At 41.2% G+C, this 23,931-nt stretch overlaps 1 protein-coding gene and 1 long non-coding RNA gene across 4 annotated transcripts in view; both read right to left on the bottom strand.

Moving 5' to 3' along the window:
- DPP6 (dipeptidyl peptidase like 6) overlaps window positions 1-23,931 on the bottom strand; it is a 547,876-nt gene that overhangs the window by 369,106 nt on the left and 154,839 nt on the right. The gene's annotated exons all lie outside the window — the stretch shown is intronic.
- On the bottom strand, window positions 11,169-12,608 carry LOC108503010. Its single transcript, XR_001876687.1, has 3 exons — window positions 12,469-12,608; window positions 12,226-12,311; window positions 11,169-11,278 (listed from the first exon to the last, which is right to left on the bottom strand). It is a non-coding gene; the product is annotated as an uncharacterized LOC108503010 (long non-coding RNA).

The raw sequence follows: 23,931 nt of genomic DNA, 5'->3' as shown, positions 1-23,931 counted from the left end.
CCAACTCAGTGCTAATGTACAACTCCAAGCACTGCAGCACCACTGGTGTGTAATGAGATAACAGGTAACTTCTGCAGTCGTCATTTTTCCTAATGAAGAAAATGCTCCCCAAAATCAGGTTTGGCCTAAAGAACCTGCAACATTGCCAAGTCACCTGCTGTACTGCATCCTTTTGGTCAAACTTCATGGCATTAACCAGCTTCACATTTCTGCCCTTTGCAATGTTCATTATAAATCATTTTGTCCAAGGGTACTGCTGGCCCAGAAATATGCCTGTCTAGGGCAGGGCTGAAGCAAGAGGGTTAGCAGAGGTGTGAAAAAGCTGGAGTAGCCACCTTGCAAAAAAAACCCAAACAAAACCAACCAAACAAAACCAGAATCACACAGGAAGGAAACATTCAATATAAGGCAGAAGGGGCAAATCCAGTCCTGCTGTAACCTGTGCTGCAATGGTCTCCTCAGATATCTGCCTCCAACACATCGTGAAATGGAAAATTCAGCGAAGCAGTAACAGTGTCAACAGACCCATGTGAGTGCAGATCAGTGAAACACTCATCACACTCAGGCCTGCACAGAAAAACTCCAGCCTGCTCTCACAAGACTTCAGAACTTCTCAGCATCGTTCCTGCTGAATTCCCTCCTCCCAGGAAAGAGACCTCTGCTTACAACAGCACCCGCCCCCTTGAGCAAAACACGAAGGTTTCCAGTCACACAAGAAAGTTTCTAGCCTTCTCCTGATGGACACTGGGGCGTCTTCATCCCGAATTACAGGTTGCTCTCAGCCACACCTGATGTGTCTCTAAGAGATCCTCCCATCCCTGCTCCTTCACAGGCAGGAAGAGCTTGTGAACTGGTTGGAGCCTAAGTCTGTTGGATTTAAATATTGCCAGCTGTCACAGCTCACTCAGGGCACTGAGTGCCCACCCCAGCCCGCCTACCTGTTTCACTGGAGCTGCCTCCTCTACAAAGAAGTCTTCCATGTCTGCAGCTGCTCACGTCTGTGCAAGGAACCGGGGCGAGGGGCGGGGATGGGGGTGGAGGGGAATCCTGGAAACTGGCACAACCTAGATACACAGACTGGCAGAGCTACCAACGTTTTTTTTAAAAAAAAAAAAATCTTAATTAATTACACAGAATCCAGCAAAATTCTGAACAACTGAGCCAACTCTCGGGTTGGTGTGGGGGTTTTTTAAGCGCTCATTACTCCGATGAGGCAGCAGGCACTTTCAAAGGCTCTTTGCTCTCTGCAGAGAAGTAAGCAAGGATGGCAGCCATCCTTTGAAGAAGGCACACCACCAGCAGCTATCAGTGTGCCTTGGCATGAACCTGAAACAAGACCAGAAGGTGCTTTTTATCAGTAGCGTTACCTAAAAAGGGGCAGTTACTTGACCATTTTGCTGCTACAGTGGGGTTTGGAAGAGATACTGGAAGTGCAAATGTCCCTTTGGAGCAATAGCAGATGGGAAAAGTGAGAAAGAGGCATCCTGCAAGGGCACACTGAAGGGGGACAGGCTTCACAGAGGTTGATCTTGTTCCACCAGTTATGGCCTCACATGGGTCAATGGCTTTGAGTGACTCCTAAAGGAAGAAATTCCTACCAGGACAACAACTCAGGCACTGCCTTGCCTTCATCTGCAAAAACACCGCAGGCTCTACCCATGTGGCTGGGATCCATCTCCATGGCATTACTGGCAAAATTCCTTACTGATTCCTAGGGGTCAGCATCAGGCCTGTAGGCAAGGGATAAAACAATTCTCTGGGGAATACTCGTTCTTGCTGTAGTAGCTAGAAGTTTTCATAATTCACAAAGGATTTATTTAAAATAATCTGAACAGCTGTAAAAAGAAGCAGAGGATTCCTGAAGTAATAAAAATCTGTTCCCCAAAGAGTATGGATTTGGAAAAAAAATATTAATTGAAAAGTAAGTGATGTGGGATGGAGAGTCATATAACCAATGAGGAGGAAATGCACTTCAGATCTTCACAGAAACAAAATGAGTTGGAATCTCTTTCAGCTTTTCACATCATAGCTTTCTTCCTCGCAATCATATTCTTTTTTTCCTGATGTAAGTGGAGGAAATAGAGTTTGAAAGTTCAAGAAACTCGAAGGAACTCTGTAGAAAAATAAAATTACTCAGAAACTTGTTTTTGAAACTACTACAGTACAATCAGACACCAAACCCAAACCCTATTGGTTTCATTGCTAATGAAATGACCTTAAAAATCTACATTTCATTAAATGTGGTATGCAATAAAATGCCACAGGGGAAACAATATTATTGTTTAGTAATATCAAAAGCTGTCATTTTCTGCAACAACCTGGGGCTACAGAAAAGAATATTCCCATGAATAATTAGCATTTGGCATCCAGAAGTATTTTATCAAGAAAGCTGCCTTAGCTCTAAGTACCACAAGTAGAAATGTCGGATAGTATTGATGGAAGTTTAAGGTGACTGTTGGTCTTATCTACAAATTTATCTTTGTAGAGTTAAAATCAGAACCTTTTCATTATTGTCAAATTTTGTTTTAATATTAATGAAACTAAAGCCCCATGAACAGTTTTGTAGAAGGAAGAAGAAAGAATCAATATATCATCAAGAAAATTACTTGCAACATTCTGACTTGAAAATGGCACTTTTCCATGTTAATAAATAGTGCAGTTCAGGAAACCACATAAGCAAATTTTAAATTTTAAGGATACAAGCTTTCTGGAACTGCACTTGATGCTTCAAAATCTAAGCTGCTCTCTACGTTTTGGAGGACAGACTTCACCACATTTTACTATCTGTAAGAACTTTTGCTGCAAAAGGAAAATCTCATGACCTTTATGGCCTTTTTCACTTGTTTGCAATTAATAGTTCCTTCCTATTTCTGAAAGCTGGAGGCAGAAAGAAAAAGAACACAGCTTATGGTGTATTACCTGCTTGTATTTCTAAAGGACTTGAGCACAGGAAATTACTAGATATCAGTTTCTCTGCAGTAACTATGCACAATTTCACTTTTATGACCTGGCAGTCAGAGGCAAATGTAAGGTAAGCTGAGTTAATCAAGCCTGGGCTGATTGAATGATACCTGGAGCAAAAGGGGGAACAAGCTGCCTCACAGAGTTGATGGTGGAGCAAGACAGATGTCTATCAACAATCCTGAAGCAGCTGTTCTGAAGCAAGTCCTGTAGTGCAGTAACAGGTTCACATGGCAAAGCTCTCCCAAATCAGAGAGATTAATACATTCATCAACTATAAAGGATGTTTACAGTCATTTATCCAGAAATGCTGATGGTTGCAGGTCTTCTCTGAATATGAATTCTCTTTGCATGAGACCATTCATTAGTCTTGACTAAAAAATTTCCCAGGTTGGAGCTCATTACAAATAACTCTTGGTAAGTTTTTCGACCAGCAGTCTATGCCTACTTGCCTCATTTGGAAACATTTTCCTACCTTCAGTTTTCTTTGCTCTGCTCAATTTTTTTTCTTTTTCAAGCAGATCAAAGACACAATAAAGCCCTGAACTTTCACTTCAACAAACAAACATTTCAAACTCACTCAGCTCAGTGAGGCATATTTTTCCTTCTCTTATGCAACATCAGAACACCTCTGGATCCTCTCCATTGTGCTCAGCACTCTTTTTGAAACATGGACACTTGTCACTCATGTAATTTTTAATTAACGATCTCTTTAGGGTCAGTCAAAATCTACTGTAATTTCCTTCTTCTTACTGAAGGGTCAAATACATGTGAACATTTTCGGACACATTAATCTAAGGGGAGCTTGTCCTTTGCTTGATACCCCTCAATGACACCAAGATTGTTTTTCCACAGACATTACTTCCCTCACCCTAAAAATATGACTCGTATTTTTTTGTTGTCATGTGTGACTTTCCTGAAATAAATGGGTTTTGTGTTCTTTCAGCTTACCAACAGATCTCAGCTGTCATGTGTCCATCCCATTATCTTTAGCATTGGCATAAAAGTCAGGATAATATAATCAGAAAACTTGTTCTGCCATCACTTCATGTATTCTTATGGGTGACTTACACAAGGTTTGAGATGGTGGATCAAGAACCAGCTCGTGCAGGACTGAAAAGTCCATTTGCTCTGTGATGATTCCCCATATACAATTATACTGTGATACAGTCATTGACCAGATGATAGCCAAACCAGGCTGCACATGTTGAAAACACTGATATCTTTGGGATGTCATCACCTTTATATCTTCTGACCAAAGGCCTAGAAACTCAATCTTCTAAATTATTATAACGATTACTACTAAAGATTTTTTCTTTACTTGCGCCCTGACTTATAATATTATATTTATATATATTTATAATTCCTTCCTTATTTGCATTTAAAAACCTCCTTGCATTTTTTCTCAAAAAAAAATAGGATAGAAATGAAAAAGAGTAATCATTTTTTTCTCGACTGAGTGGTCAGGTCACTTAGAAGACCGAATACACAGTGAGCAGAACACACAGTGAGAGATCCTCTTGTTAAAGTTAGGATGTCTGAAACTTTCCTGAGCTTCAGTTCCCTGAAGTTCATGGCCTTCAGCACTCATTGGACTCAAACTGACACGCAAAAAATCACAGCAAACCTCTGACAAAGTTGTCAGCTGTTGGTTGGCCTTTCTCTTTTGAGATTATGTCATTTCTACTTGATTTCTCTGCGAAACTATTAAGGAATCCAGCCCTGCTTGAAGAAATCTCAACCCTTAGTCAACCTTCAGAGGAACCAACCTTAATTTTGGGAACTTAAAGCCAGAAAAGTTTGACTTGCCCCCAGCTTCTCTCACAAATATTTTGCACAGGTCAGATGATGAGCACCATGAGAGTATCACACATTGTCACACACACGTTGATGTGAATTCAGGAAATAACAGAGGTATCCTCCCAGTCATGCCAAACTCAACCAGGGATACAAGGCCATGACAAGGTGCTGAGAACTTGAAATACTCTTGGCTTTGTTCAAGCTACAGACAGGAAAGAACCATAATCTTTTCTAGTTCTCCTTTCAGCAATGTTTATCACTTTGCTTCCTTTTACCAAGTATTTGGGTGAAAGTTACAACAATTATAATCTCTGGAAAAAAAAAAATCCTCTGATTTAATGATCTTTGCATTGTAAACAGAAAGTTTGGGACTGAAGAATATTTTTAAAAATCCAAATAGCACAGCTCAGTTTTATTCCTTCTTTGATACTGTTCTTTTTTATGTTGCTACGGTACGTCTGCTCCGTGTGAAAGTGAGGTTGCTATGGAAACTACTCATTATTTTTCAATAGTAGGCTAGCTACTTAATAAAAATCCTACATCTTTTTAATCCCCAGAGAGTCTTAATTTATCCCATGCACACACTTTCCTTCTTGACAGTTCCTTTAATATTCACTGCACTGCAGTGCACATTAATCTGAACATGTCTAACAAATCCACAACTTCTGAAATCAACTTTCCAGCAAAGTTTGATTTTAAAAATAATATTTTTTTAGCTTGTCTTTTACCTGCTTATATTCCTGTGAAAGATTGTAGGCATGCACAGCAAAGCCAAGAGCAGGCCTGTGTAAGAGTCTGATATGGAAAAAAAAAATTAAAACTTCCTTTATCTATAATAAATGGTAAAAACTGCAGGAAGGGAAGATGGACCATGGTCAGAAGTGTTAGCCTGGAATTTGGAGTTAATTCCTTCCAGTACCACAATCTTCCCTGGCCAGCCCAGGCAATGCTCTTGGTCTCTTCTTTCCTCAATACACCACCTATAAAACAGGTGGTGACTATTTGGAAAATTGGAGCCAATTTCTTTTTTGAAAATTGGAGCCCTCCCTATTTGACAGATGAAATGCACCAATGATCATCTCAAGCACTAAAGCAACAAACCACATCGGGGCAGAGGGTGGGACACTCCACATAGTCACCATGTGTTACAACTTACCACTTCTCTGCTTAGACATCACACTGTCCCTCTTTTAGTTTTTGGCTTTTTTTTAAAAAAGCAAATGAAGTAACTAATTATTATGAGTCAATTAACCTTTTCCTACCCAAACCCTTCTATATTATTAGGTTAAGTGAGAGAATGTTGTTGGTTACAGGTCCCAATATCAGAACATCTGTTAGTGCTTGAAAGGGTCTCCTCAAAAGGACTAGGATCTTTTAGACCAAATATTCCTTCCCCCCTGAGGATGTGATTATTCCAAAATATTCATTCGCCTCCAAGGATCTGGCTATTCCCACATTTCTTACTACTTATTTGAGGCAGATCAGTGGCATCTCAGTGGAGCAGCTCTCATCAGAAAAAGACAAAAAACTAAAAGAGCTGCAGTAGCTAATTCTCTCATACCCCCTGTATTAGGCATGTTTGAAGCACTTCCTCAGATTAATACAGACTTTAACTGCCTTGACAAACTACAAAATTCATCCAAGAATACACACTGAGCAACAACAGACACTGCAGAGTTTAATGAAAGCTGAATTAGGCTAAAACAAAATTAAACTATCTCAAGTATTTCAGAGATGACAAACAACAGTTTCATAGTTGTTGCTGTGACTCCTTATTTTTCCCAGTGACATTTTCCTCTAAGGAACCTTACACACATTTCATATGTCCTATTACATGTAAACCTCATTAAAATTCAGCCACGTATGAGAAGGAAATTTCCACTAAAGGGAAATTTTTAAAGTTAACAGGTTCAGATTTAAGTCTCCCTACATATAATCAGCTTTTCCTTATGAGATTTTTAAGAAGAACTGGCTTTCTTATTCACTGCCTATGAGTCCTTGCACTGTGTCATTTAATCTAATTTTTAACAAAGGAAAGAAAACACTGGAGCTTTTATGTAGTTCCACAAACTCTCCTACTAGCAGACTGTTTACAAGTATTACATATCATCATCAGATAACATAAATAGATCAATAATTTGCCACACTCAATCTGAAAGGTTTAAAGCTTCAAATACATTTACCTCTGATTCAGGTAACATACTGACTGCCAACATACTTAATATTCTCCCTAACCTTTTTGTCTGGTGCATATTACTGTACTAGGACAAGAAACTCCAGAATTTATTCTTGTTCACTGTAATTGAAACTCCTTCCTGCAAGAGTTTTTGCCTTTTTCCTGACCTCAGCTCAGAAAAAAAAATTCTCCTTGACTCTTTCTGTATCGCAATTTTACTTCATTGAACTCTGTCACTTTTTTAACATTTCCCAAAAGACAGAATATGACCCACAATGATTTTCAAAGTTATATAGTCCTGAACCTACAAAGCTCATAAATATATCCCAAGTAGCTTAACTGAACCAAAGTTAGTGATATGTTGTAGGTGGAAACCCAGAAAGAATTATAAATTTTATCCAAGCAGATTTAAATAAGAAACCTGAAATTGAGAACAGATTAATTAAATCAGGGGAGCAGGGAGGGAGTATAACGGAGTGTTGGTAGTGTAGAGTATTAAAGCATTGACAATGGGGCTCTAAAGCTCTTTTCTGAGCCTTATTTCTCTTAGCAGAAAGAGTTTCTGCTCAGCAAACCCTGCCCTCTGGTGACTAAATGCCATTAGTGCCATGCATATATAAGCATTCAGGGGTTTGCCTATTTGCACATAGATTGCAATGAAAAATACAAGTAAAAATCCATTCAGTGACATGCTTTGGATTTTATTAATTTCCTCTTAAGGCATTAATAAAAATGCTGACTTTTTTTCTTCTGTTTCATAGAAGTCTTCATGCTACCCACCCTGTGCATTAGGTACATAAAAAATTCATACTGTATTCACCCTTTTTCTCTTCTCTGAAAACAACCACTCTTTCCAGATTGATCACACAGTGCTACAGAATTATTATCCAGCCTCATCCTTCTACCACTGCAAGAGCAGATGTCTCAGCCAGCCAGGCTGAAGAACATCCTTGAGCCCATCTCTGGCCCCACACCTGCAGAGCTGAGATACACAATTTACACAGGGGGCATTGCAACTTTGAAATCACCATGACATCAGGCAATGCTGGTAAAAAAAATAAATATGGACACCATAAATGATTGGCATAATCTGGGTCCTAAAATTATCACTTCTTTGCAATCAGAAATCAAAGCCTTCCACAGACAATGGGAAAGTTGTGAAATCCAGATATGCACATGATCTTTGGCAAAAGCCTTTTTTCAGACTTCCTATTCAACAGCTATGTTTAAAGCCATTTGATTAATTATTTTCTCAAACAGGTATCATGTCAGCATTAACTCTGCTCCTGTCTGAACTGTATAAACAATGTATGCTCCTCTCCCACTGTGCTATGATTTATATGGTTGTAGCACAGACACCCTTATGATTGCTATTAACCAAAATCCAAGCAGTCACCAAAAACAAAATAGCACTTCAGGGGCAGAGATCAGCAGGACACTGGATTTTTAGAGCAGTTGCCAGAGTTTATGGATGCACTGGCAACTCTGCTCAGAGCTTCCAGGTGCACGCACTGTGTTTCTCTTTCAAAACTGAGGAGTTACCAGAATTTTCCATAGTTGTGGGGTTTTTTTCCCCTGTAGATTTTTAGGTAGCATCAAGGCCTGGCACAAAGCTTGTCATGCTGAGACACATCTAGAGGGGCAGGTAAAAAGGCAGGTAGAAATGCTGCCCTAGTGGCTCCGCACCCCAACCTGCCCATCCCAGGCTGGGAGTTGCACCGTGGAAGAAGAGTTGGGTGCCAAGTTGCAGATAAATCTTGAATACAGGCTCCAGGTGACCCACAGAGCAGTTAGCTGGGACTGGACAATAGCTGAAAGTCTGGAAACAGCTGGGGAAAAAAACACTTAACTGAGAACATTTCTGTTGCTCTTATTACACAAATGTCTGTGGGGCCACATGATGACACACAGCAGGGATGCAAGAAATAGCCCTGGCAAACGGATGAAAGACAAGTTTTACCCTGCCCCAGAACTCACCCTCTGCTTCCAGCACCAGAGCCGTCAGTTAATTCCATTTTTTTCAGTTCCCCATCTTTGCCATGAGAGACCCAAAAAATGAAAAATACTCTTAACCCTCACCCAGTGGATGGGCTAGGGAGAGAAAGGTGCTATTGCTCAGCACTGGAGGCTGCCTGCTTGTTCCCCAGGTCTATCATGCAAGTCAGTAAGGCTGCTCCCCTTCCCTCAGAGGATTCACTGGGAAAGCAGGACACCTGCAGAGATCCAACTCTGCAAGAGCAGCGAGTCCTCTTGGAGCTGCTCTGGACATGTGCCCTCCTGCACAGCCAAAGGCAAGGAGCATGCCACATGCAAGAACAAGGCCAGCAAACAGCCTGAAGTTGCACCAGGGGAGGTTTAGATTGTATACCAGGAAAAATTTCTTCACTGAAAGGGTGTTCAAGCACTGGAACAGGCTGCCCAGGGAAGTGGTGGAATCACCATTCCTAGAAGGGTTAAAAAAAAAAATCACGTGGATATGGCACTTGGGGACATGGTTCAGTGGTGAACATGGCAATGCTGGGCTAACAGTCAGACCTGCTGATCTTGAAGGTCTTTTCCAACCTTAATGACTCTTTGATTCTATGATTCCTGCTAATGCATGAGATGAGGGCAAAGCAGGCATGAAAAAACAAATAAGGTAGTAAGAACAACAGAGCTCAAAGCACAATCAAGAGAACAATTATCAGCCTAGGAGGAGAGACATTTTATGCCTTGCTACTTTCTCTCAATCACAGTGCTACCGCTAATTAGAACAGACACAATTTTCAGGTAGAGTGGGATTTTCAAGTTGATGGTGCCCTTAAAAATCTCTTCTGGCTTTCATTGCTATTCATGGAACAGGAGTTTGCTCTCACTTACCTTGACTCAGCAAAGGGCTTACATGTGCTCAGGTTTAAGTACATGCTTAAGACAGTATCCAGTGAGAACATGGTGTTCTGCTCTTCTGCTGAGCCAAGAGCCCTGTGAAGAGTGACTGGAGCTCTTGTCTCCAAGCCAGAGAGGCAGGATGTGCAGTCTGACCTCCAGCAGCTGCAGCAGGGCGTATGAGGGTCAGGTGTGTCTCTGGGGTGAGGGCATGACTGATGCAAGCTTAAGGTTGATGTGGGCACAGACTCAAAATAAGTCAATGTGACACTTGAGAGGCTCAGATCTACTATGGAGCTGAAGAGGTGTCATCAGTTAACAGGTGCCATAAAACTAGAAAATGTGGGGCACAACCAGCACTTGGAGCAGTGGGAAAAGCCAGAGCACTCTGCCATCACTGCAAGCTTAGAAAATTGAGTTCAACACAGATTTCTACAGAAAGATTCCATAGCAGGAGGATAAGCTGTCTTACTAGCCAGGGAGATGGACTGTGCCACTCTCAGATGCCTTGAGGATGATGAAACATCAGGAGGAAACTCAAAAAACAAGGATCCTCCAAAATCTTTACGTGTGGCACCACTCTAACAATCAGGACTGAAATTGTAGAGAAAAATAGCTAAAACAGACAATGCAGACAGTGGCTTCAGCCCTGAATTTGCAGTCTGAGTCCACACAGCACAGCTCCATCAGCTCATGTAATCCACATGGCAGTGCCAATGCAAAGGAGGTTTCTGCTGTTGCAATGATCATCAAATTGCTGATTTACTGAAGACATGCTGAATGGCTTGGAGACACAGAGAACATTGCTTTATTGCTGACAATGCTGAGCCTGTTCTTAGTACCAAAGTGCTGGAAAATGAGGGAGAAAAACGAAGAGGCAATTTACTTGTTATTGTCTTGTCTCCAGTTCTGTCACTTGCTTTATATTCTTGTTTTTGTCTCCTCATCTGCTCCTGCCATAAATTTCTGGCTGTGCTTGTAAAGCCTTTTACCTGTACACCAGTGCCCAAGGGATGCAAGCCATACACAGGGCTTACCTTCTGTTGCAGGGCCTCCAGAGGACACAACCAGAGGGTTTGAGGGAACACTGTGATCTTCATTTCAGTGACACGTCCTGTTCATGCTATTTTAATTGTGGTTTAGTGGCTTACAGCCAAGGCAAGGAGTGAATCTCAGGGCAGAAGGCAGACAGCTTTATACTTTCACTCCAGTCTCTGATACCAGATGTGGCTTCAAACCACCCCATAGCCTGAAAAGTGCATTACAATGCAGGAGTGTGCCAGCCTGGTGGCAAAGCCACTGGGATGAAAAGCAATGGTACACATCTATTCTTTCCTCCTTTTCCTGTGCATTGTCCGTTACTCACTTTCTCAGTTTGTCTTCCCTCTCTTTTATCTTCACCTATTTTCCTGGAAATTTGGAGAAATTCTATAGCAGCTTGAAAGTCGTGAATTTTACACGATTCTCACCTGAACACTGAAAATCAAAGTCAAGTCTGAGTCACACTGCTTAGGAGAGACTGGTGCCTTCTCTCTCCGCTCCAGCACAAACTCACAGCATGAGGGCAAAAACACAGCAAAGCTGGGCTCCCACACACCTTCCTGGGAAGCAGCACATTAACTTCATGGTAATTTCATCTGCCCTCCCCATGTCTCCTCCTCATGCCATGTATTTCCTACACACTGCTAATGCAATCCAGAGACCTCCAGAATATCCAGATCTTCACTAGTCACCCCCATTTTGGGAAACTGAATGAGGTTTTCATCTCGCTGGTAAATTAGAATACATTTCCCACTTAGAGTAGCTTGGCAAATTTTTGGCATTGCACCCCTGGATTGCTCTGGTCAGACACAAGGTCAGCCTCTGTCCCAGTTTCTGTTTTCTAGGCAGTAATTTAGACTGCAGAGGGGAGCCCTGTTCCTTGATATACTGAATTAGGACATGAGGGAAACTATTCCACTCACTGTTTCCCAAAAAAGGGGCTACCCTACTGGTTCTCAGAAAGAAAGGGGATAGGGGCTGGCCAGGTCCTTTATGGAAACATAGAACTGTTGGCTTCACTGCAGAGGTAGGGCAAGAAGTGAAGGGTCACATCAGGGCTCAGATGTGTAGGAAAACAACAATGCTTTTATTACTTTATCCTCTTCTTACAAAAGACCTCTTTCTTTCTTTTCCCCTCCCAACAGCAGACAGTTAAACTGTGAAGCTCATTGCCCCAGGATTCTGTGTATGCCAGAATTTTATATGTGTTTGTGTGAAAAATCCAGTGGCATGGCCTTGGGCACAGAACCATCCTCGGCCACAGGCTGCAGGGAGGACACGTTGGGGGAGCTACACAGTCTGTTTACACTGGAGTAATATTCTTTCTCTAGGCAACTGCTATTGACAATTGTCAAAGAGATGACAGCAGAAAATATTTTGACCTTTTGTGTGATCCAGTATGCATTCTTCTATATTTTAGTACCAGAATTTATTTGGTGACTCCAGCTTTCTTTCAGAACCTTAACACCTGAAATTATAGAAGCAAAGCATAAAAGGCCTTAAGGGACTTCGAATCATTTAATCTTCTGATTATCTCAATCAAATCTTAAATTGCGGAGGCCTGAGTTTATAGATGCTGGGAATTGACAGTATTAATGATGCACGTCTTCCTTTTCAATACTTACCTGCTGCATTTCTCCATGACAGTGCACTGCTCAGCTCATGTTTTCTCCTGCTGTGCTGTGCCAGGAAGAGCCCGGGAGGCAGCAGCAATAGAGGAGTTAGACTGTGCATTGGTCTGAATGCTCCTCTCAGTCTACGTGCTTGTGACACATAACACAGAATGGCTCATGCATGACCTGCCAGATGACACACTACCTGCTCCTGTGATGCAACAGGAACCATGATGGGAATCTTTCAAGTGCCTCCATATCCTGTGCACCTTCCCAGCAGCAACATGGGAGCAGAAAAGCACAATGTTCACTCCCAGGAGGGAAAGAAAGCTGTACAGGACTGTTCCAAATGGCAAAACAGGCATGCACAGCTAAAGCTGAAAAACAAGCCCTGCTTACCTGCTACCAACAGTTGATCAATGTTCAGTCCAATGCTTTTTGGGGGATTTCCATTGACTTTGTTTCTTAAAAGGAAGGGGTTCACTACTCTCTACATTGATCTGGAAACTGGCAGTTGAGAGGAATGGCAAAGTAATGCCAAATCACAGATCACGTGTCATCCCAATAGTGATGTCTCAACACAGCAGCTATAACCCAGGCTCCACTGAAACCAATACCCACCATGGCCCTCACAGGATGGCACTTCAAAACGTCTGCAGAGAGAGATTAGTGCACACATGGCCAGCTGGTTTGTTTTAAGCTGAGATCCACAGCTTAGATCACAGTGTCATTCTCAAGCCCTGCGGCTGGCCATGAACAATTCATATTCCATGGCCCATATCCCATCCCAAATCAGCACATGCAGCTCCTAGAGGCATTCAGCAGGGTTTGTTCTGTGAAATGGGGGCTCATTGAGATTCAAGTTATGAAACAGGTTACTTCAGTGATGCCCATAGTTTGAATAATTTAAAGTCAAACTGGACAAACAGAAGAATGTATTATTATGCAGCAAAGCCCATTCTGGAAGGATGGGAGATAACCTTCTTGGTCTCATCTCTCTGTTCATCACTTCAGCTGTGTTAAGAACTTCAGTTGAAAAAAGCGTTTTTCCTGGTGGAGTAACATTAGGGTCATTCTGTGAAATGCCTGTTTAAAAATCAGACCTAAGTACACCAGGAAAACCAGCATTACCTGCAGTGTTGAGGACTTAGAAATGTATCTGCTGAAGCACCAGATCTCTTCAAATCAGCTTTTCCAGCAGTTTGAATTTCAATTTCACCACACCCAAAGTTATCCAGGTTATTTTACCATCTATCCTATTACCCCCTCAACAGGAAGGAGGAATTAATATCTCTTTCTGCATCAGTAGTGGCTCCTGTCAAAATTTTTTCTGCACATATTCCAAGAATATTCTCTTGGTCCTTTTTCTACCATTATTGTATTTTTATTTCTGCTGTTTCTCTCAATAGGCTGTTGTGTTTCATCACACACATACAGTATATTTCGGGTAAGAGAAATTCTTCTCCTCCATTTTCTTTCTTTTATCCTGAATTTCATTTGGTGTCTGAATGCAGAAGCCATGAATCCATCATTTATGTGGCCCAGGTGCAAGATTCTAGGCCAGTTCCACAGAGATATTCAAATGCCAAAGCCCTGCAGAGCTCAGTTCTTTCCCATAACCAGACTCCCATGTTCAAGTTAATTATTCTTATTATTTGTAATATGTTTTATCAATAAAGAGCAGCACATTCTAAACCTTCGTATTCTGTTAAAAATATGACAGATAAATACTACTAAAAGTGAGCTTGTTTACTCAAAATTCTGCAATATCATTCCACAGAATTTCCATTCTGATCAGTCCCATAGACAATAAACAGGCAATTTGCTGACTCCTAAGTGGTAAGAAGTAATTTGAATTTCATGACAAGAGATATGGATCAGGCAGAAATAAATTAAGAAACGCAGTATATCTTCATATCCAGTGATAGGAGACTGCAGCCCACATTTGCTTTGTTTTAGCAAGTTCAGATCCCTGGAGCAGTTAAGTCCCAGCAGCAAGTTCAGCAAGGTCAGCCATGCAAACAAAAACTTCTTGTCTCTGGCAGCCACAAGGAGCCCACAGTGAGATTTGTGCTGCCAGGACTAAACTCCTAATGGCACCCAGTCAAAATAACCTTTTAGTAGACATGTCTACACCTACAGGAGTTGCAGCTCTACTTCCACAGTTGAAGCAATTCTTTTCCAAACCTTTGCAGGAGCAAATCAAGGAGGTTTTTTCTGACATTAAATGTTATATGTAGGAAAAGAAGTTAAAAAAAGGAAGTGATGTTAGCACAAACCCACATGAATAATGCACAAGTTTCTTCCCCTACCAAATATATTGAATGATAGAAAGGTTTTCAGCCTCCCAGCAGAGATCAGTGCTTGAAATCTGAAGCTAGACAAATTCAGGCAAAGCCAGGTGAAAAATGAGGTGCATAGCAAAGTCATTAATGACTGCATGACTTAAACACCTTGATGGATTCTCTGTCACCAGGGCATGCTCAGAACATGATTACACTCTATCAACAGTTCCTCAGCTCAGAGCTGGCATAACTCATGGAAGCTCATGACCTGCAGAAGGAAGGTGTCAGTCAGACAACTCCAGAACAATTCAATCTCATGTAGAACTTTGCAGTTTTGAAGATGCATTCCAGCTACAACCAGCACCAACACTCCCTGCATTGTTGCATAATGTCTGGATGGAGCTCTGGCTCCACTAGCATCTGCCACACAGCCCGGGCAGCAGCAGCTCCCCTTATTCCATAAGCAAAGAGTGCACAACTTTTCCTGAGCAAGAACCTTCCTATGGTCTTCACTAGGCTAAAAGAGAGGGATGGATGGATGGATGGATGGATGGATGGATGGATGGATGGATGGATGGATGGATGACAAATGTGTTCCATGTACAGCATCTGACCTGTGAGCTACCAGAAGGACCACAACAGATTAGATGATTGCAATTAATTTTACCTTCTAGAGTAGCCAAACACATCTGTATGAAGTGCACCATTTCTTAACTTACTGCAGTCCGGTCTAGACTGTCATGACACACCAGGAAAATATCCTTATGAGTTTTGGGTGAAGGAGAGATCTTGCAGATATAATCAGCACAGGGGTACCCAGACATTTTTTGGGGGAAAGGGTAGAGAGAGTACAAGCTGGTTATCTGCAGAGGAGATGAGAGGCTCCCACCAGTCTCAGAGAAGAAGAGAAATACACATTATTAGGTACGGAATACTAAACCAATATTTCATCAATAGTTTGGAAGCTCAGAATGAGCTAGCTAGGGTAGCTAGGATACTTTATGCACTAAAAATTCAAGTGAAGATTACAAGTTTAGTCTAAGATTGGAGGCAGCACAGCAGATTGCTCTCACCCACACTCACCACTCAATCACTATATTGTCATAGTGCCCCTCACAGATCAAGACTCCACTGGGAGAGGCACAAACAGGCTGTCTCCAAAGGACAGATTGTTCCTTGGGGCTCAGGTGCAAACAGGCAAGATACAGCAAGCAATAAAACCATCACTTGGCAGCTGATGTGCAATAACCTTCTTTGTGCATACTCTTAGCCCATGGCAAACACAAGGTAATTTGGATTAGTTTAGCCTTCACTGGGAACTTACTGCCTGAGAGCTGCTACTTAACAGCTCATGTGCCTAAACTCTGTGATTTCTGCTTTACCAGGTGGGTACAAGCTCATTGCATACATCAGGTGTGCAAGCTGCCCTTACTTGCATTAAATATGCCAGGACTTTTCCAGCAATGCAGCAAACTCTTTCCAACACAGGAGCTCAGGGTGATTTGGGAATACTGAATATTGTCTGGTGCTCTCAGGACTACAAGTTCTTTACTGATTTAGTACTCGCACCTAAAACCACAGTTCTAGTGCAGCAGAGTCTTGTGACCAGGGGATCAGATGAACTGAACATAATTACAGAAAACACTGAACAGATCTACCCTATTTCTCCAAACAGTTCAAAACTATTCCTTTTAGCATAGGACATAGCACCAAATACTATTTTTTTGATCTTAAATTCATATTTTATTGCTCCTGAATGCAAACTACTAAATATTTATGGGCCACAAACTGAAACTGAACTTTCCTTACAGAAAGAATTCTTAACAGTCTCAGGAATATCACCCTTACTAAGTTTTCTTGCAAACAGACCACACTTTAAGCTTGTTTTCCTCTTTGTGACCAATTCTGTGCCAACCTCTCTCACAAAAGATATTTATGTCCTCAGAGCACACACACAAATAATTTCTTCTGCATTCATTCATAAACCTCTATTTGTTCCTTTTTATGTTCCTTTTCAAATTTAGTCTTTTGAACCACTCAAGACAAAGAATATTTCTGTTTTCTAGGTACCTGAAGTTTCTCCAGCCTCAGAGAATTTGGAAGCAGATCTTTTGCAATATAAAGCAATAAAATAAAAAATCCTGTGGTGCTGCATTTCTCTCTTAGCAGGAGGACTCCTGTTTTCCATTAAGCAATGATGAACATTTCTTCCTATTGACTCATCCAGGAAATGTTATAAAACCCTAAGGATGCTCTGTCTTTTTAAAAATAGGAAAATCCTCTAAGTATGTTACATCAGGTCTGAAGTTCTGCCTAAACTTAACTCAGATGTGGCATCCCACAGAGCAGGAAGATGAACAAGAGACAGGTTTCAACTATGCTTTCTCAGGAATAAAAACACTGAAAATACAAGAAGATAAACAGCTCTTGAATAGCTTCAGTAGAGATAAACTAGGTGAAGTAACAACTAGAATAATACAACATTTCAGAAGAACATGCATGAGAACAAGATAGAACATGAAAAAATAATTGCACTTTGGTTTTGGTTTTTTCTTTCAGCTTAGTTGGTTTTGGTCCACTGCTGGACCTCCTGGAAATTCATCCTTGTGTATCCCAGACTAAAGATTTTGGAAATATGCTCCAAGAGGATACTGTCACTCTTTTCCATGTGAGCTGATTTGCATGGAATACTTAAATGATTACGTAGGCCAGAGAATTCTCTATCATGGAGTGTAAAACACTCTCTTGAGAAATCAAACACCTGGGTTTAAACTTTGCTCCTACGACTGTCTAATTATTTCTGTAAGGTGGTAAGACTTCTACAAAGCAGCCCTATAAAATCCTATGTCTTAGTGATTAGGAGACTTTCTGAAAGGTGATTTCACCCATCTGGACAGATTGCTACAACTCCCTTCTTCTGCTTTAATTTAGCCTAAATTAAATTGCCATTGTCAGAACTGTCCCTAACGTCAAGACAACCTTGCCAGTTTCATGTAAACTGAAATTGGAGAGTTTAGAAAAAAAATCAGTTCATTTATAAAACAGCTCGGTTAAGTTTACCTGAATACTCCAGCACAAATCACATCCCTCGTGTGTCAGGAACTGTATGAATACCAACAGAAAGGTAAGTTCTACTAAAATAATTTATTGTTAATGCATGTTACAAAAGATAGTCAGATGCCTACAAAAAGGGAACAGATAGTGGAAATGTGTCAGAGCTGTTGATGTGATTTTCTAATGAGTCAGGTAGAAATTACCAAAATATGCCCTTTGCTATCGGAAAAGAATTCAGCATTCCCAAATCTTTACATATTTCCAGTGCCTTGACAGCTGTGACACTGCAGAGATGGCCCTATTTCCCCACAATATCTGATTCTTAGAGATCATGAGAACAACATTATTCTCAGTTACTCTGTTAACAGTCACACTCTCCTACATTTAATCTACTGATGAATAACTGGGGACTCCATTTGCTGCCATGTTATGCCACCTCTTGTTTTCCTGCTCGCTTTTCCAAGACAGGGCTGCTTCTGTAGACTCAGTGATCTGAGGACATAAAAGAGATGTGGTTTGTAGGAGGAAGTCAGCTGATGTAAGAGGAATCTGAAGGGCTCATGCACTTGAAAGTTTGTCTACCCACAAGACCAGTTACCCTAATAAAAGATATTACATCTCCCTACAACTCTTGCTTTAACACTAAGTACAGCATAATATTGGGGGTCTATATAGAACTAACCTTAATTTAGCCTTGTCCTTGAGCACACAGGGATTTCTAGTGCAAAGGCCTCGTGAGGGAATTAGCAGGGCCCATGGTGACATGCATGACTGAAAAACAGCAGCATGCAGCAAATGAAGCACTGAGCTGGAAAAATGGAGGAAGGACAGTTTCATGACTAAGCAAGACATGCTGAAGACACAGATGATTTCCCTGTCTCTCATACAACCAGATTCTGTGATGCTGGGCAAAACATTTTAGCTGAATTTTGCTAAGTGAGCACTACAGTGTTACTAACTTCACAAATGTTCACCTCTGGGAATTCCGATACTGTTTGAGAAATGCTGAGGATCAGCACTGTCGCCGAGGTCACAGATCTGTGTTTTAGACTCTCATAAAAATTGTCTCTGCATCAAGGTATTCAGGATACATTAAGAACTGTTCCTCAGCTTGGGGGAATAAACCCCTCCTCATGCTCAGCAGCTGTCCCATGAAAACAAATTCACTAGTTTTTGAGACGCATTCAAATATTGTGGCAGTAAATGCTAGAGAAGAGCCCAAGAGAAAATTAAACAGGATCTGAAGAGAGTGCAGACTAAGGCCTAAGGCCATACATTAAACAACGAGTGGAAAATGAAATGTTGAAGAGCTTTTCATTAAACCACTGTGAGCACGGGAAGAGGGGTCCTGTGCAAAACACCAAACACAACCACAGTGACACGCAACCATTTAATTAAAGACTAACAAAAGGCACACAAGGAAACCTGAGTAATGAGGGATTCACTGGCAAGTTTAGGTCCAGCACTGTTGGTATGTTTTGAGTACCCGACACAGAGATGGGTATTGTATATTGTAATATTGTATATTGTAATATGTACATTGTAATACCACATAGAGGTATTTAAAGAGGCCTGAACAACCTCTATCAGCAACTGAAGGTTTACAGCAGTGTGAGTAATCAGTAGATAAATTAGTTCTGACTAATATGAACGAGCAGCAGCTGAAAACTGGCACTGCATTGGCGCAACACAGTGTTTGTGGTACCCACAGCTCTTCCACAAGAGCATCACACTGAGCCCTGCACTGAGCTTTGGCACGAGGGACGTGCATCCCTTGGGCAGACATGGCCCTGGGGAGGCACTGATTTAGATCGACTGTGTGTTTGGTGACATGTGAAAATCCAGCTCAAATAACCATAAAAATCCTGAGTCTTCAACACATATTAGCACTTTCAAGCAGTATAAGCTGTACTGCTTGATCTTTGCTGCCTTGAGAAGTAGAAAAAAAAAAAGGAAAAGAGTTTTAGTGCTTCACAGTTTGGACATTTTGTTGGGTGAATAATTTCTATCACAATGCCTTTGGCCCAGGGCTTAGAAAAACCATCAAGAACAGAAAGCTCAAGTAAGATTATGGGATATAATAAGAACACTTCATCTTAACAGCACTGTAGAAACAATATCAGATGGCTTTTATTGCATAACCAAAATCTTCTGGAAAAATCTGCCCAATACAACACAGGGATTTAAATGTCCTTGAAAAATTAAATGCCATACAAGAACAGAAGCCAGCTTTCTAACTCCCAGTCACATGCCCCAGCCATGATGCTATGTGACTTACTACTCACACGCAGCATGCTTTCCCTCTGCTGCTGGGATGAAATACCTGGAGATTACTTTTGGCTGTTTTGAACACCCAAACCACTTCTTTACACTTGTGAGAAGCTGTCATCTTCATCCTCTGCCTCTGACTGCACTGATATAGCACCACCATCACCACTCTGCCTCAGCACCCATTTCAGAAAGCACCATGTCTGTTGTTCCCCTCCTGCACTGCCCAAAAAGGGAGAGGGCCCTTCTCCTCTGCCAGTGTTGGAATAATTGGTAAAAAATTTGCTGCCTTAGAGCAGTCTTGCTACGTTGAACACCTTCACACATATGCCTCTCATTGCTTGATTTGAAGAAGTATCTGCATTAAACAAGTCTGTGCCATAGGTCAAGTTCTCAAAAGTGCTCAGGGCCAGACACAGTAAAGGACACAGCTGCTCACAATCCAGGCACTGCCACTCCTACACTGTCAACATCTTGAGTCACCGGGAGCTTGAAAAATCAGCATTAGGGGTACTGAGGGGCAGAAGCTAACAGGAATTGCCTGTTATTGCCTGTGGTAACCCTTCTTGGGTAATTTTTACACTCACCTGTGTCTCCTGTGTTCAGAAAAGACAAGAGAGAGGAGATGCCTCCTGGGTCTGCAGCAGCAGCCAAGACCTCATGATGAGAGATGGGGTTTGGAAAAAGGCTGAGAACCAAACCCGGACTTCTCACTAGACAAATGCCACGTAGCAATGGGCAGTTTTGCTCCTCCAGGTAGAGTTTCTAAAACAATTTGTGTTTTATTATTCAACCCTTTCAAATCATGTTAAACCCACAATGAACCCCCACAGTGCAGTGAGTCATTGAAGGGCACCAGGTGTGTTCCCAGATGAAGTGAACTCTTGCTCTGCCTGTTTCTGAGTCACAGAGAGGATTTGATGAACTTGGGTGGTTACAGCTGGGCAGTTCTATCATATGAACAGCGCTGCTCTTGTGGCCTAGGGATCATTTGTATTAAAAAAGGAAAATATCCAGTAAGGCTGTTAAAACTCAGCCAGTGTTCTCAATCATTTGAATGTATTGAGATACTAAATTCTCTTTAGATACCAAAATCTGCAACTCACATAATTTTTCATACACTTTAGTGGTCCTATAACAGAAAACAAACTGTCTGATGTTCTTCCAAGAGCTTCTCATCCATAGGCTTTCCTTCTGCAATCTGTCTTTGTTATGGAGATAGGCAAAGGTACTGTCTGTAAAAGATTCTGGGACTCATGTAGAAAACACTAAAGCACTTTGGAAAAAAAAAAAAAAAAGAACATACAATTCTACAACAATAAGGGAAAAAGAACTGCTCTGAATTGGATTTCCCCATACAGACCATTTGCACAGATCAGATGCTGCTGCCCTCCTAGTGACAGACCTCTTAAAAATCTTGCCTCTTGAAATGGAAAAGTGTTTCGCCTACAGGGCGGTAGCTAGAAATGCTCAGAGAAATATCATATACATCTGACACAGTTTGTTTAAAATGCAGCAAAATCAAGGGACTCCTGAATAAACCTGACAGAACTATCTTAAAAATATGAGCAAAGACTGGATTCAGCCCTGTATAACCTGTTTGACTATGATTATTTTTGGGTTTTTTACAAACACTGAGTGCAATAATGTTTACCTCTTCAGGAGATTCTTTGAAAAGATATTTAGCCTGCATAAAACTGCTAAAACGTAGGTTCCTGTTACCTAGCTGGAGGCAGAGACCTCTTCATGAGTTCACACAAAATTTCAATAGATTTAGTTGTAAAAGTGGACCCTGTGTTTTCTTGGCTTTCAAGGGCAGGTATATAATCCCATCAAAGTAGGGTATCTGAGATCTATCTTAAAGCTAGATATAACTTTTATCTTTGCCTGCTCTTTCTGGAAGACTATTTCAATACTTCAGTGCTCAAGATCTTAAAACTCTTATTATTTCCTGCCTAAAACAATTTATGACCAGATTACAGCCATCAATTCTTATTCCAACAATATCTTTCATCTTAAAAAACTTTACAGTCCCCAGAGAAGGGCCCATTGACCTGAATAAATGAGAAGCAGTGATTATTGAAGTTAACAAAAAAAAAAAAAGATGGAAATGCCTGGGTCTGACAATGAAACTTTCTGCTAGATAGATATCCTGAAAATGGATAGATTCTCCATTTCCACCATTATCAGCAAAAGGGAGAGCGAAATCATGGAAAATTCTAATCTCCAGCTTTGATAAGAGATAAGACCCATTAAGTATGAAAAGCCTCTTTTCCTTTCAGTCAGCACACGAATTTACATTTGGAAAGTCTAAAGATTACATCACTGTGATGTAAAGAACAGATTTTGGTGCTGTACCTTGCTGGAGTGCTCTGAGCTCCAGAGGAAGAAAAGAGAAATAAGCACTGTTACATATATTCTGAGTTTTCTTCAGAAAGTTTAGCAGTGTCAACAATCTCTCAAATAACCCATTTGACTAAAAGCCATCAGATTTCTTCATCTGATCTTAGAAATTTGGGGCACCTTAACTGATGTTAAAAGGCTCAGTTTCCAAATATCTGGCTACCCATTCACCCCTTAACAAGTCTCTGCTTGGCATTCATGAAAACAAATGGAATAGAAAAACAAAATAGTCACCTTTTCTTGTTTGCTTGGCAAGTCACAGCCAACTGGTATGAAAGGGGGGAGAGGGAGAGAGGAAGGGCAGTCCCTAATGCCCAGCATGTATTTTGGAATTAGTCGATAAATCATCCTTCTCTGTTTGTAGAAATGCCTTGAACAGAACAGAACAGTCCTGAATAGTTCATTACTTCCAAACATTTGATGAAAGTGGATTCAGTTTTTGGTTTATGATCCAACATGCTGGAGGAAGATGAGTTTTCTAGATGAGGTACAGGCAGTACACATAAAACCAATCTACTTCTTTCTGCTTTCCAGTGCTGTCCAAGGCACTGGGTTAAAGGAAAACACAGGAGTGGGCTGCTGCCAAAATCAGCCACACAGATATCGCTTATCCCTGCTAGAGACATTGATCCTTGTACAATTTATCATGGCATTGTGGCAAACAGGAAAAAACACTGTCAGACAAATGCACTACCATTTGTTCTTTAAGTTACTGTAAGCATAAAGCCTTGCAGTCTTTCCCTCAGTTATTACCTATCCCAGAGAGCTGCCATTCAAGCAATGCTCACCAGACCCCTCACAAAGGCCCCTGAAGCCTGCTGATTGAGTTGTCTCAAAGAAACCTTGCTAATAGTACACATTTGGAGTGCTTTTAATCATTTTATGAAGTTAGGAAATTCTCATCTACTGAACTCCAGTGGACCACGGAGAAATTTTATGGCTTGTCACCAATCGAGATCAGGTGAAAGGAATGCAGAACGGCGCTTTCAAATTAAATTACAGTTTTTCAGGTTGGACTGGCACAATCTGTCTTTAGAAAAAGAGGAGCCTTTTGTGGAACTTTTAAAGCAAATTCAATCCTCTGATTCACACTGCTGCTCCCTACATTTTATACTAAATTGCACAGTTAAAAAGCTGACTGTGGCATTCTCACGTATCTTTCCAGCCCAATAGCGATGTGCTATCTGCCAAAAGCCCATTCCCAGAAGAGCTTCAGCTTAGCACAGGCAGGAAGAAACAGTGAAGGAATATGGTTATAATTTGAGGGATTTCACATGCAGATTTACAAAGTGGGATTAAACGGGCTTTAACCTTGTTCTTCACCTTCACCTTCTCTGTCCAGTGCCATGAGGTGCTTCTTTCTAACTCATTCAAAGAGAAGAGAGCCACCACAGACATGTGCAGTTGTTATCATCACCCTTGTGTCTGTGAGGGAAAGGAAATATTCCCTCATGACCCAATATAG

The sequence above is a fragment of the Lepidothrix coronata genome, unplaced genomic scaffold, assembly GCF_001604755.1.
Source record: "Lepidothrix coronata isolate B3197 unplaced genomic scaffold, Lepidothrix_coronata-1.0 Scaffold128, whole genome shotgun sequence".
Lineage (NCBI taxonomy): Eukaryota > Metazoa > Chordata > Aves > Passeriformes > Pipridae > Lepidothrix > Lepidothrix coronata.
This window is presented reverse-complemented; position numbering and strand designations above follow the sequence as displayed.